Source organism: Lissotriton vulgaris, chromosome 1_1 (assembly GCF_964263255.1).
Source record: "Lissotriton vulgaris chromosome 1_1, aLisVul1.2, whole genome shotgun sequence".
NCBI classification, from domain to species: domain Eukaryota; kingdom Metazoa; phylum Chordata; class Amphibia; order Caudata; family Salamandridae; genus Lissotriton; species Lissotriton vulgaris.
Genome location: NC_141685.1, coordinates 770,317,278 through 770,334,226, shown reverse-complemented (window position 1 = coordinate 770,334,226; position 16,949 = coordinate 770,317,278). Strand labels below are relative to the sequence as shown.

Sequence of the window (16,949 nt, the reverse complement as noted above, 5' to 3'; positions counted from 1 at the left end):
TATGAGTTAATTTCAGTGGTGGATATTAGTCTGTTACTTGGAGTGAGAAGGATAGCGGAGGGATAAAAGGGGAAGCAAGATTTGCATTTATATAGCACTTGTTACCCCTAATGGGTGTTGAAGCGTTTTTCTGGCGAGTAGCACGCCACTCCGGAACCCATAAAGGATTAGTGTTAAAAATTAGTATAGTATAAATATGAAGTAATTTGAGTAGTAGATATGTTATTCAGTTATTTGGGCAGTATCTTAGTATAGTTGAATATGGAATTTGAGAAGTGAACATGTTAGTCTGTTAATTTTGATTGAAAGGATAGTGGAGGGATAAAGAGTGAAGGATTTTTTGTTTTTTTGTTTAGATCTTAGCAGTAGGAAGAGGCTTTTGGATGAGTAAAAAGGAGTTTTGGAGGGGAGGAGTCAGGGGGAGAGATAAGAAAGGTTTGTTTTAGGGGATTGGTGTAGCAAAAAGAGGTGTCAGATGATGCAAGGAGGGGTAGAGCAGGAGAGAGTTTAGAAAGGGTTATTTTGTCGATCATAGTAGTGGTAAGGGGGTTTGGGATAAAAGAGAGTGGATGTAGAGGATATATTGATAGATGTATAGGATGAGAGATAGGGTAGTGCATTGGAAGGAGTAGTAGAAAGAAGTTTGAGACGAGTCAGAAGGTTGGGCTAGAAGATATATTGAGCGAAGTATAGGCTAAGAAATAGGCTAGTTCATTGGAAATGCTAAATTAGAAGAAAGTGATAAATATATAGATCCATAAGTACGTTGAAAGTATATAGATACATAAAGGAAGTAAGTACATTTAGATTAAATATATTGATAGAGGCACAAGATGAGAAATAGGGTAGTGCATTGGATATGCTTTTTCAGGAGAAAAGTAAAAAACACACAGATCCAAGTACATGGAAGGTACATAGATGCACAATGGAAGTATGTACATTTAGACCAAAGATGGTTTTTATTTATTGATTAATATTACTTTTATTTTTTTCTCATTTCTCTTACAACATGTTTAGTAAAGTAAAACACAAAGACCGGTACATATCTATAGTGAAAACAAAAGCTTATATACAGAGGGATATGCTGTAAATTTCTGTTTCCGTATGGTGCTTATGTGGGGAAGAGCCAAATCTTGAGTCGTTTTCTGAAGATAAGGTGGTTGTCGGTGGATCTTATGTTGGGGGATAAAGAGTTCCATAGTTTGGCAGCTTGAACAGAGAAGGATGTGCCACCCATGGTTTTTTCTTGTATGGTGGGATTTGTCAACATTATGTATTTTGTGATGGTAAGTATTATGAGGTGTTGTGCTCTGAAGATCTTGTTGTGCTGGTGTGTGTGATACGTTTTGCTTTTGAGGTGTAGTGAAAAGGGGTGCTGATGTATAGGTTTCATGCACTGGATTTGGTTGTGTAGTATTGTTTGTGGGAGGAGGTTGTGACGTAGAGGGGGTGGTGATGTGTTTATGAGTAGCGTATGTTGTGTGTAGGAGGGAATGAAGTAGAAGTGAGAGTGTTTATCTTAGACTGGTTTGTTGCAAGAGTTACAAAGTGTGGTGGTGTGCAGTGTGTGTGTTGTGTGTTAGTGTTATTATGGTAGAAGGAAGAGGAGGGTGTTTGTTGGACAACTGATGGAAGGATCATTATATGTTTGTTAGTGATAAAAGGTGGTCTGTTAGGTGTAATTACAGCAGGGAGTGTGTGTCTGAATGGGTTGTAGTTATGTATGGTGTTGATTAGCGTTGTGTTAGTGATGAGTGTATTGATTAGTGGTATAGGATAGAGTTGCGTACTGTTTGTGGGTGATGGTGGATATGTGTGGAAGTTGGGATAGTAGGGTGTGTAGATGTGGTTTGGTTTGGTTTGTAGTGCAGGCTGGTACATTAATCTGTGCATAGTGTTGTGGTGGTGTACATTTGGTGCGAGTATGTTGCTCTGTTTGTGGATGGTGTGGGCTGGGTATTGCTAAATGAGAAAAGGGGCAGCATTTCTGGCCCTAGTCCCGACCAGTCTCGAACAGGATGAAACAGGCAACTAGCCTTGTCCTCTCCGCCCTTAACAGGATCAAACAGGCAACTACCCTTGTCCTCTCCGCCCTTAACATGATCTAACAGGCAACAGCCCTTATCCTCTCCACCCTTAACCTTGACGCCCGGGCTGAGACGCCCTAACCCTGGCCTTTTATAGCCCTCGTAATCAGGTGATCCCTTCGGCCAATGGGAACCCTAGCCCTAACGCTATCCAATCACAACACTAGCCCTAAAATCTAGAACCAATAGAAGACCAGGACCTTACAGCCAATCTTAGCCCTAGTCCAAGCACCCAATCAGTTCAAAAACCCTGATCTCTACGTCCAATAAAGGCCCTAGCCCTACCAGTAGTTCCAACCCTAGTCCAAGCAGCCAATGGAACAGGTAGCCCTAGTCCCTACTTCCAATAGAAAGCCTAATCCTTTTCTTAGTCCCACAACTAGTCCAACAACCAATCACACCAGAAGCCCTAAATATTATTATTATGATTAGTGATATTTCTAGAGCGCGAACAATGGCCCATGGGCGTCTCGGCGCCAAGATATCTGTAATATTTAACCGGAGAGGGGGGAGCTGAGTTTAATGATTAAAAAGCCAGGTCTTGAGTTGCTTGCGAAAGGACCAGAGAGAAGGACTAGTTTTAATCCAGTGGGGCAGCGTATTCCATAACTTTGGGGCTGACACCAGGAATCTTCTGTCTCCCCAAGAAACAGTTTTAGTACGAGGAACCACAAGGTCAATTAGACTGGAGGAACGTAGTGTTCTGGAGGGACAGTAAGGAATCAGATTTTGAACAAGAAAAGCTGGACCCAGGTTATGCAAGGCCTTGTACACAATACAGAGAGTTTTAAATTTTATTCTGTTTCTGATGGGTAACCAGTGTAACTCTCTGATGGTGTCCGAGGCGGATTGATATTTGGGAATTTTTCTCAGGAGCCTAGCAGCTGAGTTTTGTATTATTTGCATTTTGTTTAGGACTCCTTCTTGTGCATTTAAGAATAATGCATTTGAGTAATCCAGGGTGGACAATACAAGGGAAGTAACCAGGGTTTGACCAGCTGTGTCAGGAAGGAAGGGGGGATTGTTTTGATGAGTCTCAGTTTGTGGAAGGCTGAGGAGGTAATCTGGTTAGCATGTGGATGAAAAGTGAGGCGGTCATCGAAGATGACTCCCAAATTCCTCACCTTGCTAACAGGCTCAGGGGGAGAGCCTAATGACGAAGGCCACCAATGGGATGACCATTCCGGGGTCAGCTGTCCGAAGATGACTACTTCCGTCTTATCGGAATTTAATTTTAGACAATTGGAAGCCATCCAGCTCCCAATTGCTACCATGCCTAATTTGAGATCATCAGCCATTTTATGGCCGTTGTTCTTAATGGCCAGGACCAACTGAGTGTCGTCTGCATAGGGGGTAAGGCTCATCCCATGTGCACGAATGATATTGGCTAGGTCCGACACATAGATGTTAAAAAGTGTCGGACTTCGGGATGAGCCTTGAGGTACTCCACAAGGCAGAGACAAGGTGGAAGAGCGAAAGGATCCCATTGTGACCACCTGGGTTCTATCGGCCAGAAAGGAGGCCAGAAGTTTCCTGGCATTATTTTGGACACCCATGTTTTCGACACGGTCGATCAAAATAGCATGATCGACCGTGTCGAAGGCTGACGATAAGTCAAGCAGTATCAAGACTGCTGTACCTCCGGCGTCGCGGATGGATCTAATATCACCCGCGGCTTTAATCAAAGCCGTCTCCGTCCCATGGAATTGGCGGAAGCCAACTGGGATTCATCAAGTAGATGATGTTGCTCTATGAAGGCCGAGAGCTGTAGATTCAGAGCTTTTTCAGCTATTTTTGACAGAGCTGGTAAGCTAGCAATAGGCCGATAGCGCTTTGGTTCTTCCATGTCGAGATGTGGCTTCTTTAAGAGTGGTTTAATGAGTATTTTAAAATGGCTGGATAAATGCCTGTACTAAACATGGAGTTGCAAATTGAAGTAATGGCAGGAAGAACCACTTCGATAACAGGTAATAATACTTTAAATGGACAGATGTCGAGTGCAGAGCCTGATCTGATGGTGGATATAATGTCCGGAATCTGGGAACTAGAGATTTCTGCAAACAGAGAGGATGGGTCCAGTATGAGCAGCAGTCGACAAGTTAGAAGGGAATTTGGTATTTTTGGCAAAGGCAGAATAGATGTCGTTGACCTTGCTGAAGAAAAAGCTAGCTAGGGCGTCACAGAGAGGTTGGGAGGGAGGTGGAGTCAGGTTAGGAGAGTGACCTGCTAGCTGCTTAGTGGTTTCGTACAAAGCCTTATTGGAATTTTTGGCCATTTCAATTCTGTCACTAAAGTATTTTTTCTTGGCCTCATCAATCATAGTTTTGTATTTAGCCACTGTTTCTTTATACTTAGTTTTGGCCTCTATGGAGTAGTCTTTTCGCCAGTGCCTCTCTTTGTTCCTGCACTGTTGTTTTTGTATTCTTAGGGCCTCCGAGTACCAAGGGGCCGACGGGGTAGACCTATTATGAGACCGTTGTTTAACCGGGACCAGAGAGGTAGCTGCTAAGCCCACCCACTCATAAAATTGAGTAGTGGCAGTGTTAGGGTCAGTTGATAGAGAGGGGATAGAATTAGTTAAAAGTGTTTCCAGGCTAGAGCAATCAATGTCATTCCACGCCAGGAAGGACTGGCGAGGATTAGAGGGTAATGTGGAGGCACCAGTGTCATGAGTAGTCAGTGAAGCTAGGATAACATGGTGGTCTGACCAGATGACGGGAAGAATTTGAGACACATGTAAATCCCCTGAGTTAGTGAAAATGCCATCCAGTATATGGCCCCCGTCATGTGTGGGTGATTTGACCAGCAATGGGGGACCAAAGGTTGTCATATCCCCCAGAAAAGCAGCGGTGTCTTGATCCTTCGTTTTGTCAAAATGAAAGTTAAAATCGCCGAGGACGGTAAGAGAACTATCAAGGGCTGACGATTCCAGGACAGACCTAAGGTCGGAAATAAGTCTGGTCCTTGATCCCGGTGGACGATACAAAAGGATCCCTTTAAAATTATAGGAGGGAGTCAACCTGATAGAAAATTGTAGAGCTTCACAGGTGGGTAGCGAGATCATGTTGGTTCTGACAGTGAATGCGTCACGTACTATGACGGCAATCCCACCGCCTTTCTTGCGTTGTCTGTCCAGTCTATGGCTTTTGAAGCCTTTAGGAACTGCAATAACTATGTCTGGATCGGACGAACTGTCCATCCAAGTTTCTGTCATAAATAGCATGTCTAAACTATTGTTCTCCATCAAGTCAGCTATGTCCTGTCGGTGTTTCCCGAGCGAGCGGACATTAATAAGGGCGAATAGATAGGATTTAGGTGATTTAGACTTGGTGGTGGGGGGAGGAATTGGATTGAGGGGTATCCGCGATTTACAACAGGAACAGAGTTGGGCGGAGACCCCATCAAGGAGCAGCGGGTCAAGTAGGAGACATGACTGATGTTGGGGGGGGGGGGTCGCAGAAGTAATAGCATATTGGAAGTATATGGTCCTCATGGGACCAGGGGATCCGGACCAGGGGGAGTGGCCCTTGGTCCAGGCGCGGACGGGCGCAGACGGGTTTGCCTTTGGCGCGCCCGCTGCGCGGACGGGCAGGTCTGTTGTTTTTATCCATGGTCGAGGAGTGGGAGGAGGGTGGGAGGAGCGATCAGCTAAAACGCCAGCCTTCCCCTGCCCAAGATGGCGGCTGAAGTGAGTAACCAGCGCCTAATAACTGCGGCGAAATGTCAGGTAGGCAGGTCGGGAAGCAGCCTTGGGCGACGCAAATCTCGCACCTAGGTGGGGACTAATATCTAAAAACTGCAGGCTAAAATATTTACAGCTGTTAAAAAGAGCGTTATTTTTTGTCAATAACAGGCACGCTATTCAAATAGAGCACAAGAGAGCGCAGAGGTCCCCCGGCTTCCGCCTCAGGGGTGAAATAAACAAATACCTCGGGGAGAGTGAGAAGCACCCTTATGTATCCTGGGAGGGCTACTTCCAATTAAAGGTCTAACCCTAGCCCTAGTCCCGCCCTAGTCCCAACAACCAATAGCATCGGAAGCCCTAGTCCCTACTTCCAATAGAAAACCTAGCCCTAGTCCCAACCCTACAATGATTGAATCACAGAACTAGAAACCAATCAGAACCTTCAAATACCCAACCAATGAGGACATCAACCCTAACCCAATAGAAACACCAGATACAACCACCAATCAGTGTACACATGTGCCAACCACTAGCAGACCATATAAGGTCCCAGCAACCTCAGACAAGGTTTCCTGGCCAAGGAGTTGTAAGCTGCTTCTCCTGTTCAGAATCTCCTAGGAGACAGACCGGCTCAATCCACACTTTGTACTTCTGCAGGTAAAGGCTTCTCTAACTCGAAATCTAACAATACTGTTTGAATAAAACTTTACACCCCCTGCTGGGGGAAAAACGAAGTGCACAGGCCCTGGTAAATACAGTTTAAATAGCTCACAGAAGCACCCTCTGATGTAGAATATCCCTGTTGGGGGTGGGGGTGGGGGGGGGGGGGGGGGGGGGGGAGAAGGGAAAGACACAAACTACAGAGGTCGGACGGCAAATCCCACGATTCAACATGTTAAATGCAAGCAATCATGGGCATGGAAAACTACAAGTTTAAAGCACGAAAAAGGTGATAAAATATGCAATCACAGGCAGGTCAAAACTGCAATTTTATACTGCAACAACCACATGCAAGGACAGTAATCACAGAAAGGGAAAATCAACTTTTGTTTTAGGAAGAGACAACACTAGTCTGTCTCCTTACCACCTATCAGTTTGCACCTATGTCCTTGGTTTCACTAGTAGCAGGGTGGGTTGCATATGAATATCAAAGACGTTTCACATGAAAAAGGGGAACAAGTTATTTAACATCAGCCAGATTGATTCTTATGGATATACATCTTCCCACAATTGATTATGTCAACATTCACAGGTATTAAGTCTAGATCCCAAAAGGGTTGAGGCAGTACCTTCCCACTAGCATAAACAAATGTTCAGCTTCACCACTGCTCAGGCGCGACTGCATGGCTGATGATCAGTTAGCTATTAAATAATGTCTCAGATGCTGATGACAAAAGATTTGCCAAATTTGTCCAAACTTCAAGGGACAACTTAGGACGGGGAAAAAGGAAGTATCCTCAAAAAAAAAAAATCATACGTTTTATTCTAAAGAGGGAAATCTGAGGAATATGCGTATCAATCAGAAAGAACATTGAAAGCAAGCAGCTTGTTTGTCTTGCAGATGGTTTCCCAGATCCCTTATGTGAACAGATCCCAAAACAAATGATCAAGGGAGCAACTAGGGTGAGAGACATCTGCAGAAGTTAGTAAACAACAAACGGAAACAATGGGAGAGGTGGAAAAGCGTAAGCAAATATCCCAGACCAAATCATTCATTATGCATTGCCCCTGGATTGAGGGTGCGAGTACCTGGTGGTGATGTCTGGGCATTTGGTATCTTTTCCACTGTGGTGAATATGTTCATTTGCGGTTGACCCCAAAGCTGTAAGTATTGGCAGAGGAATTGAAGGTGGAGTTCCCACTCGTGGACAACTCCTGCTGAGGAGATCTGCACATTCCTTTTTCACTCCGAGGAGGTACTTCGCTAACAGATTAAAAGTTGTACCGGAAGGACTACCTCCAAATAGTCTGCGGAAAAAGAGCTGAGGGGACCTGGTACTCCTTGCTTTTGGAGATAATACAGGGCTGTCATGCTGTCAGTTCTGATAGGCATACCTTGCCAACCAGGTGAGAAAGCAAGGTTTTCAGCAATAGTTGAACAGATAGCAACTCCAGGTGACTGATGTAGAGATGTGTTTGACTGGGTGTTCAGTGTCTCTGGACAATTAGATTGTGGGAATGCACTCCCCATCCTGTAGAACAAGTTAATTACCTTTGGTAATGATATATCTGTAAGAGACATATATTAGTTATAGATTCCTGACCTTAGAATTACCCCCAGGCGTCAGATTGTATCCGGAGAATTTTTCTTCAGCAGTCGGTAGGTGGCGTTGGTCATCTCTGTGGTAGTCGTTGGCATCATGATAGCTGGAATGACATTGCGGTATCTACTTAGACACCGTCCCTGCGTGCCGACGTCCGTTCTTTACACGATATTCCACGCCAGAAGCGCAGAGCCATGCAAGTCACTGACCACTGGTGCACAAAACTAGGGCCCTGAAAGGTAGTCCCTTACTCTATAAGTCAGTTCGCATAACGGGGAGGAATGGGTGGGGCAGTAAGGAATCTATAACTAATATATGTCTCTTACAGATATATCGTTACCGAAGGTAAGTAACTTCATCTGAAAGACTATTAGATAGAGATTCCTTACCTTAGAATAGATACCCCGGAGGTGTGTCAGCAAACCAAGTTCACACCAGAAAGTCCTGGAGAATAGAACCCCCAAAGAAGCCGTCTCTTCGGACTGGACTATCCTGGCAGTGTTGTTCAGTTAACGTGTGCAGTGATAACCACGTGGCTGCCTGGCAGATATCACTGAGGGGACTCTACGTCCCAAAACAGTAGAGGCTGCAGTCCCCTGGTGGATTGGGCGCGCAGTCCTACCTGCGACTCCTTTTTCGCCAAGGAATAGCAAATTTTAATGCAAAGGACGACCCATCAAGAGATAGTCAGATTTAACACGGCCCGACTGAGAAGTTGGCCTGATATTCAGTGTTCACTATTCTAGTGATCACTATGTATCAGTCCAAACAACCCTTATGGTGATTGGTTGTAAGTCAACCGATAGACCAGCTATCCTAGTAGCATGGACAAGAGCAGTCTTCGGGCTAAACTCTAGAGGGCGTGTTAAGCCAGCTGTTATACCATCAAATATACCCCTTGAACACCAAGTGAAAGGACACCACACAAGTGTTATGAAAATAAACAGTGTATTTATTTAGATCACAACAGCCCTGTACTCTTTATGAGGACAGGGTACTAAGCACACAACAAAACGTTAAAAGTGGAATGCGAAATTACTAGCAGGTAAGTACTGGACTAATAGGCTTTGGAATCGCTAGGACTACGTTACTGAACCTTCAGATTACTAGTAGGAGGCCTAGGGGACTCGGTGCAGAGTGTGCACTCTCACGCGGGATGCGGGACAAAGTCTATGGAGGCTAGTAAAAGCAAAGTTAGTGTTCTCGGGTGAACCCGACTAGGTAGGTTGAAAACGAAAGTGGATCTGGACCCTTGGATAGTGAGGCTATGCTGGGGCACCGAAATGCCGAAGTTACCTAGCCCAGGGGCTGCAGCTGCATAGGTCTGAAAAGACGTCGGGAATCCTCGTTGACGAACCAGGAGCCTGAAGAAAGAAGTTGCTGGCAGGCGACCAGTGAAGATTGTTCGATGGATCCAAGCCTGGATCGAAGATGGATGACACCTGAAAGCAGAGGGGACCAAGTTCTTAATCACTAGCCAGTGATTGTGTGGGCACCAGGATGGCACCGGGCAAAGTCACCTCGACCAGGTGAGTGGGCGACGCTGGGCTCTGCAGTCTCACGGACCAGGAGGCGTTGTCGGCGACCAGGATGGAGGTGCGAGCTGTCCCACGATGGTTGATGCTGTCGACGTCGCTGGACCCCAGGATTGGGGCAACAAGTCTTGGCAAATTCAAGCCCACACGGTGGACCTAAAATGGCGTCTGGAGTGGACCAGGAGGGTCCGGGGTGCTCCTCTTTTGGAAGGGAGCAAGGGCCAGTCTGGAGCAACCAGACCAGCAGTGGTGATGTCGTCGGTCGTCGTCGGGAAGGCCACAAGCCAGCGGGCTAGTAGCCAGACAATGCGGTGAGCAGCCACAAAGCAGAAGGGCCCCACGCAGATCTCGTGGATGCTGGGGGGCTGGACTTCGGTGCAGGAGCTGCTCAGGGTCGGGGCTTCTCGGACCCCAAAGCACTCACCAGAGGATCCCTCGGTGGTCGTGCTGGATAGAAGTCGTGCAGTTCTGATGATGGCCGGTCCCTCGAGGTCTCGTCGCACCTACGGTTCTCAGCTTAGCTGTAGAGGTAGGTAGAGGTCAGAGGTGCCAGGGAAGCCGGGTCTCGTCGAGCTGGTCAGTCGGATTACGGAGGAAGGACGTGCAGCAAACCGCAGAGTTCTTAGATGGTGCCTGCGGGTGCAGGGTGACTACTCCTTAGCCACAAGGGAGAAATCTTGAGAAGAAGTCGAGAGTTCCTTGCGTAGAAAGTAGTTTCTTGATTCAAAGATGATCTAATTTGGAAGGGTCCCTGCTCCTGCCTTTATCCTAAAGAAAGGGGTGGGTACACGACTAGGTCCTGCCCTAGGGGTGGGACCAGGAAGGGGGGTGGTTACACCCCTCTCCCATGCCGGACTTTCCCCAGGCCAGGGGCTGGTGTGCCCCTGGAACTGGTTCTAGCCGGCAGATGCGTAGTGAGCACCGGGGTGCCACTTGCAGTCACCTTCCTGTAAAGCCCTGCCTACTCAGGATACACAAAATCCTGTCTGGGATGGTGCTAGCACCGCCCCTGACAGGAAACCCTTTGTCCAAGCTACCCTCGCTGGAAGGACTCCCAGCTGCAGGGGGTCAGACTCGTGTCTGTGGTGGCAGCATCCATTTTGTGATGCTGAGGCTCGAGTTAATTTTAACCGGGGTTCACAGTTACATACATGTCGTGTCCCTCTAGAAGGGTGGAATGCTAACCTCGTCGCCAGAATTGGCGAGGGGTTAGTATTCCAATTCGTATGACACCTTACTCTACATGTTTTGATAAAGCGATACCAAAGATAGCATTTAACCGCGAGGATTATAATGCACTTGTGTCCATTTTAGGGTTAGATATAGGTATACTATATCTAAAGCAAAGGGTGATTACACCACCTTGCCCCAGCTGTCGTGCAGCCAGTTGTGTCAGTTTTAGATGGCCATCCAGGGGTGGCATAATACATGCTTAAGCCCCTGGTAGGCCCTGGGTACACCTATGCCCTGAGTTACAGGGTCTGATAAGGTGGCCCAGTACCAATTGGAAATGTACCTAAGGTACATGGAATCTATTTTAGAGAGAGAGCAGTAGGCCTGGGGTCCTGATTTGGCAGGGCCCCAGGTCAACTAAGTTGGAAAACCAGCAAAACACCAGGCAAAAAGTTGGGGGCAACCATAGTCAGGTATCCACCTTCCTACACCGACCTTTCTTGGCGCCCACATATCCAACAAAGAGTTGATCGTCCACCGGAATGGTTTTGTGCGATCCAGATAAAAGGATATCGCATGTTTTGGATCTTTTGGATTCAGGCGGTGGAGTCTCTCCTCCTCCTTGAAAGGATGGGGGGGGGGGGGGGGGGAGGCGGTTCCTTCCCTAAAAACTGTACTAAAGCCTAAACCCAATTGGCATCTCTGGCCACATGTCAGCCCCTAGTACATGGTTCCATAGGTACCCACGGCATTGTGACCAGAGAAGACCCTTAAAGGCTGCAGCACTTATTGTGCCACCCTCAGGGGCCCTGTACCCTGACACACACACACACACACACTGCCTTTGCAGGCTGAGTGTCCTGCAAATTGTAAATTGATACTTGTATAGCGCACTACTCACCCGCAAGGGTCTCAAGGCGCTTGTACGAATATCGCTGTGGAACCCATCCTGGCTTTCCCTGTGAGGCATCAACTCCTGCGCACCCCCAAGGTGGAGGTCAGGCATCCTTAGCGTTGTTGGGGGCCGTTGTGGAGATTAAGCAAGCTATTGCCCAGAGTTGCAGAGTGGGACTCCATGATTGGAATAGGCACTGAGGCGAGAATTATCAGGTCCGTTCAATTTTGAGACCAAGACCCACCGAGGCGGGGAATTGAACCCTGGTCCTGGGCTAGACCTCTGCATCAGGGTCTCCCGCTCTAATCATTGAGCCACACTTCTCCACTGCCCTGGCATACACCAGTCACCCCTCTAGCTGGGTGCTCTATGCCGGTGGTGTGGGCACAGGTGCATGAGCCCTGTGCCCCTACAGTACCCCGGGCTCTGGCCATCTTGAAGATGGGGAGCCCTGCCCAATCACAGCTAGGCTCCTGCCACCTTCCCACCGGAGAGGAGCAGACTAGGGGGTGTACCCACCCAGGACAGGGACCTATTGGCCCCTGCCCTTGCCCTACCTGTAGGGGCACCCTGAACCTTCCTTCCTCAGATCCGGATTACGACACAAGAACGAAGAACAACGAACAAGAAGACCTGCCTTGCAGCTGCTAAAAAGAGGAAGACACCGACTGATTTGGCCCCAGCCCTACCGGCCTGTCGACCCTCAAACCTGCTCCTGCTAAACCCCGGCGGCTCCAGTGGTCAGCAACCTCAAAAACCCCGGAGGACGGGACTGCTTTGTGACTCTGACTACCTGGGTCTCCCAACGAGCAGTGGTACTGCTCAAAGCAAGTAACAAGCCCTAGCATCAGTCCGGAACCGCGAACCCTGAACACTGCACCCGCCAAGCCTGGCCTGTTCTGGAGTGAATCAAGACCCCGAAGACTTCTGTCCGGCGATTCGGACCTGGAATCCAGTGCCCAAGGACCCTCCTTGAAAGCCCAGACGACGCCTGCAGCCTCATGGCAAGGGACCCCTTAAACCGCGACCAGTAGGGGGTAAGATTTCCCGAACTCAACAAGACACCCCTGCACCCGGCGCCCCAGGGCCCCCTGTGCCCCAACTCCTAGTTGCCTACCTATCCCCCAAGATCCCAACTTACCTCTCGAAGTGTTGGTCGGATTAGAAGATCCTCCGTAACCGAGCCTGCAGCCTTTGTTCCTTTTTGAAGATCTCCATTGAATAACATTGAGCGCCCGACGGCTCAAAAGCACCCTGCCCCCAGTCGCCCGAGTGCCCCTGGCAGTGTAACCTTTGACCTTATCTACTTCCCCATTTGCCCTGTGCAAGTGAACAGGAGCCTAGCTCCCACAGTCAGTGGCCTGCTAGCCAGCAGCCACCAACCGAAGGCCCCTTGCCTCGCATTGGATAATATTGGGCCTAACTACCTAAGCACCTGGCTGTACCAGTGCCTCTGAGGGTGTACCAACTGTACCTACCTGAACCTGCCCAGAACCTTAACTTCACCAGTCTGAGTACTCAGCTGAAAACCGATAATTCACTTTCCTTCCAAGGATAACATTGACTGAAATCTTTCAAGTGTGAAGTTTTGAAACGTTAAAATATTTATGTAAAAATAGGCCGAATAACGAATTCTGAAGTACTCACCTGTGATCAGGAGAGAAGCCAGTAGAGTACCTTTTAGCCCAGTACTGAACCGCAAAAGTAATCCTAACCATGTGTACTAGTAACCTGAATAGTAACCTGAATTTTCTCCCATAGGAAACCATTGACTGTTTTTCTACTTTTGAAAGTTACAAATATTCTTTAAAAATCGTACCAAATACTGAAACTGAATTGCTTACCTGTCTTAGGTAGAGACCCCAGTACTGAACCTAGGAGTCCAGTCCTGGATTACTAAAGTAACAAGAACCTACTTTACCTGTGACTTGAATTTCCTTCCATAGGATAACATTGCTAGTTTTTCATTAAAAAGTTTGTCAACTTTTAAAATACCTTTTTATTCCTTAAAAATCATTGCAATAACAAACGTTTTTACTAAACTTTTTTCAGCTTAGACCCCAGGACTGAATCCAGGATCCAGTCCTGGAGTTACAAAAGTAATCTATGAAGTAATCAGCTGCATTTATGTAGAAAAACCCATTGAGCTCAATGTTAAATTGTGTTTAGAATTGTGTTGCCTACTGCAACCACTGTACCTATTGTGTTTACAAAGTTTATTGCCTCTTTAAGTAATTACCCGATAGTGCACATATTCAGAAAAGTATATTTTGATACCTGTTGGTTATAAAATAAAAAAATATCTTTTGATATAAAAACAATTGGCCTAGAGTTCAGTTCGAGTGTGTGAAACCTTTTGCTGACTGAGTGTGTACAACAAACAAGTTACTTACCTTCGGTAACGCTTTTTCTGGGGGATACAGTATCTGCCTGTGGATTCCTCACCTTGTGAATATCCCCCTGCGTCAGTAACATTCGGAAATTCTTTTTGTAACTTCGTGCCGACGTGGACGACGTCACAGATGCACGGCATCGCGCGCGGCTCCGCTGACGTCACCGACACCATAATAGGCCCACGTCGGTGTGAAGACATCAGTTCCGCCCTTTTTTCCATCCCGTCATGGCACACGGACAGATTAACAACAGTAGATATACACACAATGTACACAGTATCAAATAAGCAAAACAACACACACAGTGTGTAGTCAATGTAGGAAAGTAAAAACATTAACACATTTCCTTCAAAAATAAAATATTAACATTACAGTAAATCAGGTAATGAAGAGTGAACAACGGGGAGGCGGTGGGCCAGTGAGGAATCCACAGGCAGATACTGTATCCACCAGAAGGAAAATGCTACTTACCAGTATGCATCTGTTCTTGGCATGTAGGGCTGCTGACATTCATATCTTAAAAATAACAGTTGATGGACAGAATGAAGAACAATGTCATACATTCACCCCAGTACAGAGATCTGGGCCTAAATCCATAGTTTTTTTGCACTCCACACCACCCCAGTTCAGACATGGCCATATGCAAATCACCCCTGACCCTGTGCCTCATGGGAACAGTCCAGCCCGAACTGACAAGCCATGTCTTTCCTGGACCGAAATCAAGCATCCTAGGACCGGTTTCTGGCTATCAGCCGTCTTCAGCCTGGATAGCTTGACTTCAGTGGTGTGGAGAGCATGGGACTCATGTCTGAGTATACCCAGCCCACTTGGGGCGACAAATGCAAAAATAACAGTTGGACAGAATGAAGAACAAGGTCATACATTCACCCCAGTACAGAGATCTGGGCCTAAATCCATCGTATTTTTGCACTCCACACCATCCCAGTTCAGACATGGCCATATGCAAATCAGCCCTGACCCTGTGCCTCATGGGAACAGTCCAGTCCGAACTGCCAAGCCATGTCTTTCCTGGACCGGAATCAAGCATCCTAGGACCGGTTTCTGGCTATCAGCCGTCTTCAGCCAGGATAGCTTGACTCCAGTGGTGTGGATTCATATCTTAGCATAGATCGCCGCCTAGTGTAAGGTCCGGATGTTTGCACCTTGTTGTCTTGGAAGAGTCTTCGAAGTATCACGAGATAGGTGACTCCTCCCCTGGACTACAGTGTGCATGGGCATCTTCAGATTGTTTTTCACCATTGTGGCAAAGATGGAGTATAGGAAAGTAAGAGATGACCAGGTAAATGTATGTAAAGAAGATAACCCTACAGCTGTGACAGGCACCGGGGAGGAGGGTGGGCGATATGAATGTCAACAGCCCTACATGCCAAGAACAGATGCATACTGGTAAGGAGGCATGTGGGCTGCTGAATTCATATCTTAGCATAGACTGTATAGCAGTTTCTCCTCTAGCGGTGGTTGCCTGTACCAGCTGCAGTGGTTTAAAAAAAAAAAAAAAAAAAAAAAAAGAGTTTTAAGGACAGCCTGGCCCACAGCAGCTTGTTGCTTAGCTTGCATGTCAACACAGTGGTGTGTAATGAAAGTGTGTATGGTAGACCATGTAGCTGCCCTACATAGGTCTTCTAGGGTAATATTTCCTAGGAAAGCCATGGATGCTCCCATTTTGCGCGTTGAGTGGGCTTTTGGGGGAACTGTTAAAGTGTGCTTTGCCTTTTGATAGCATATTTCAATGCATTTAACTATCCATCTCGCTATTCCTGTCTTAGAAATGGGATTACCCTTATGTTGTGGTGAAAAGCCAACAAATAGTTGCCTTGTCTTTCTGAAGGATTTAGTTCTGTCAACGTAATATAGCAGGCCTCCTTTAACGTCTAGTGTGTGTAGAGCTCTTTCCGCCACTGACTGCGGGTTTTGAAAGAAAACTGGCAATTCTATGGACTGAAGTGGAGATAACTTTTGGCATAAATTTAGGGTTTGTACGAAGCACAACCTAATTGTGGTGTATTTGCATGAAGGGTTCCTGAATGTTTAGTGCTTGTAGCTCACTCACTCGCCTGAGGGAGGTAATGGCAATTAAAAATGCCACCTTCCATGTTAAGAATTGTAGTTCACATGAATGAAGTGGTTTGAAGGGTGGTCCCAGGAGTCTGGTAAGTACTATGTTTAAGTTCCAGACTGGTGAAGGTAGATGCTTTGGAGGGATAATTCTTTTAAGTCCTTCCATAAAAGCTTTGATAGGTGGTATTCTGAACAGGGACACATGTTGTCTGTTTTGAAGATATGCTGCTATAGCAGCAAGGTGTAGCCTTATGGATGAGTATGCTAGATTACATCTTTGAAGATGTAGCAGGTAACAGATTATGTTTTGGATGGAGGCATCTAATGGATTGATTTGATTATTATTACAATAAATTACAAATCTTTTCTATTTATCTGCGTAGCATGTTCTGGTAGTGGGACTCCTTTCTTCCTTGATAATGTTCATGCAGTCTGGAGGCAAGCTCAGATATCCGAACTCGAAGACCTCAGGAGCCAGATCGCTAGGTTCATCTGATTGGGATCTGGGTGCCTGATTTCTCCATGGTTCTGTGTTAGCAGTTGTGGCGAAAGGCACAGTCTTTGGTGAGGAACTACTGAGAGTTCTAAGAGCGTTGTGTACCATGGCTGTCTTGCCCATGGGGAGCAACCAGGATCATTGTGAGCGACAGTTAATGGAATCAGTGGGGTTGGTGGAAAAGCGTACACAAACCTGCCGGACCAGTTCATCCATATCGCATTGCCTTGTGAAAAGGGGTGTGGAAACCTGGCGGTAAAGGACGGCATTTTGAGTTTTCTTTCGTGGCAAACAGATCTATTTCTGGATGTCCCCACTTTTGGAAGAATGGTTGTAGAACTT

At 46.7% G+C, this 16,949-nt stretch overlaps 1 protein-coding gene across 3 annotated transcripts in view; it reads right to left on the bottom strand.

Annotated features, from left to right (window-relative positions):
- The window catches only part of PRRC2C (proline rich coiled-coil 2C), a 1,200,196-nt gene that overhangs the window by 152,078 nt on the left and 1,031,169 nt on the right, over positions 1 to 16,949 (bottom strand). The window lies entirely within an intron of this gene.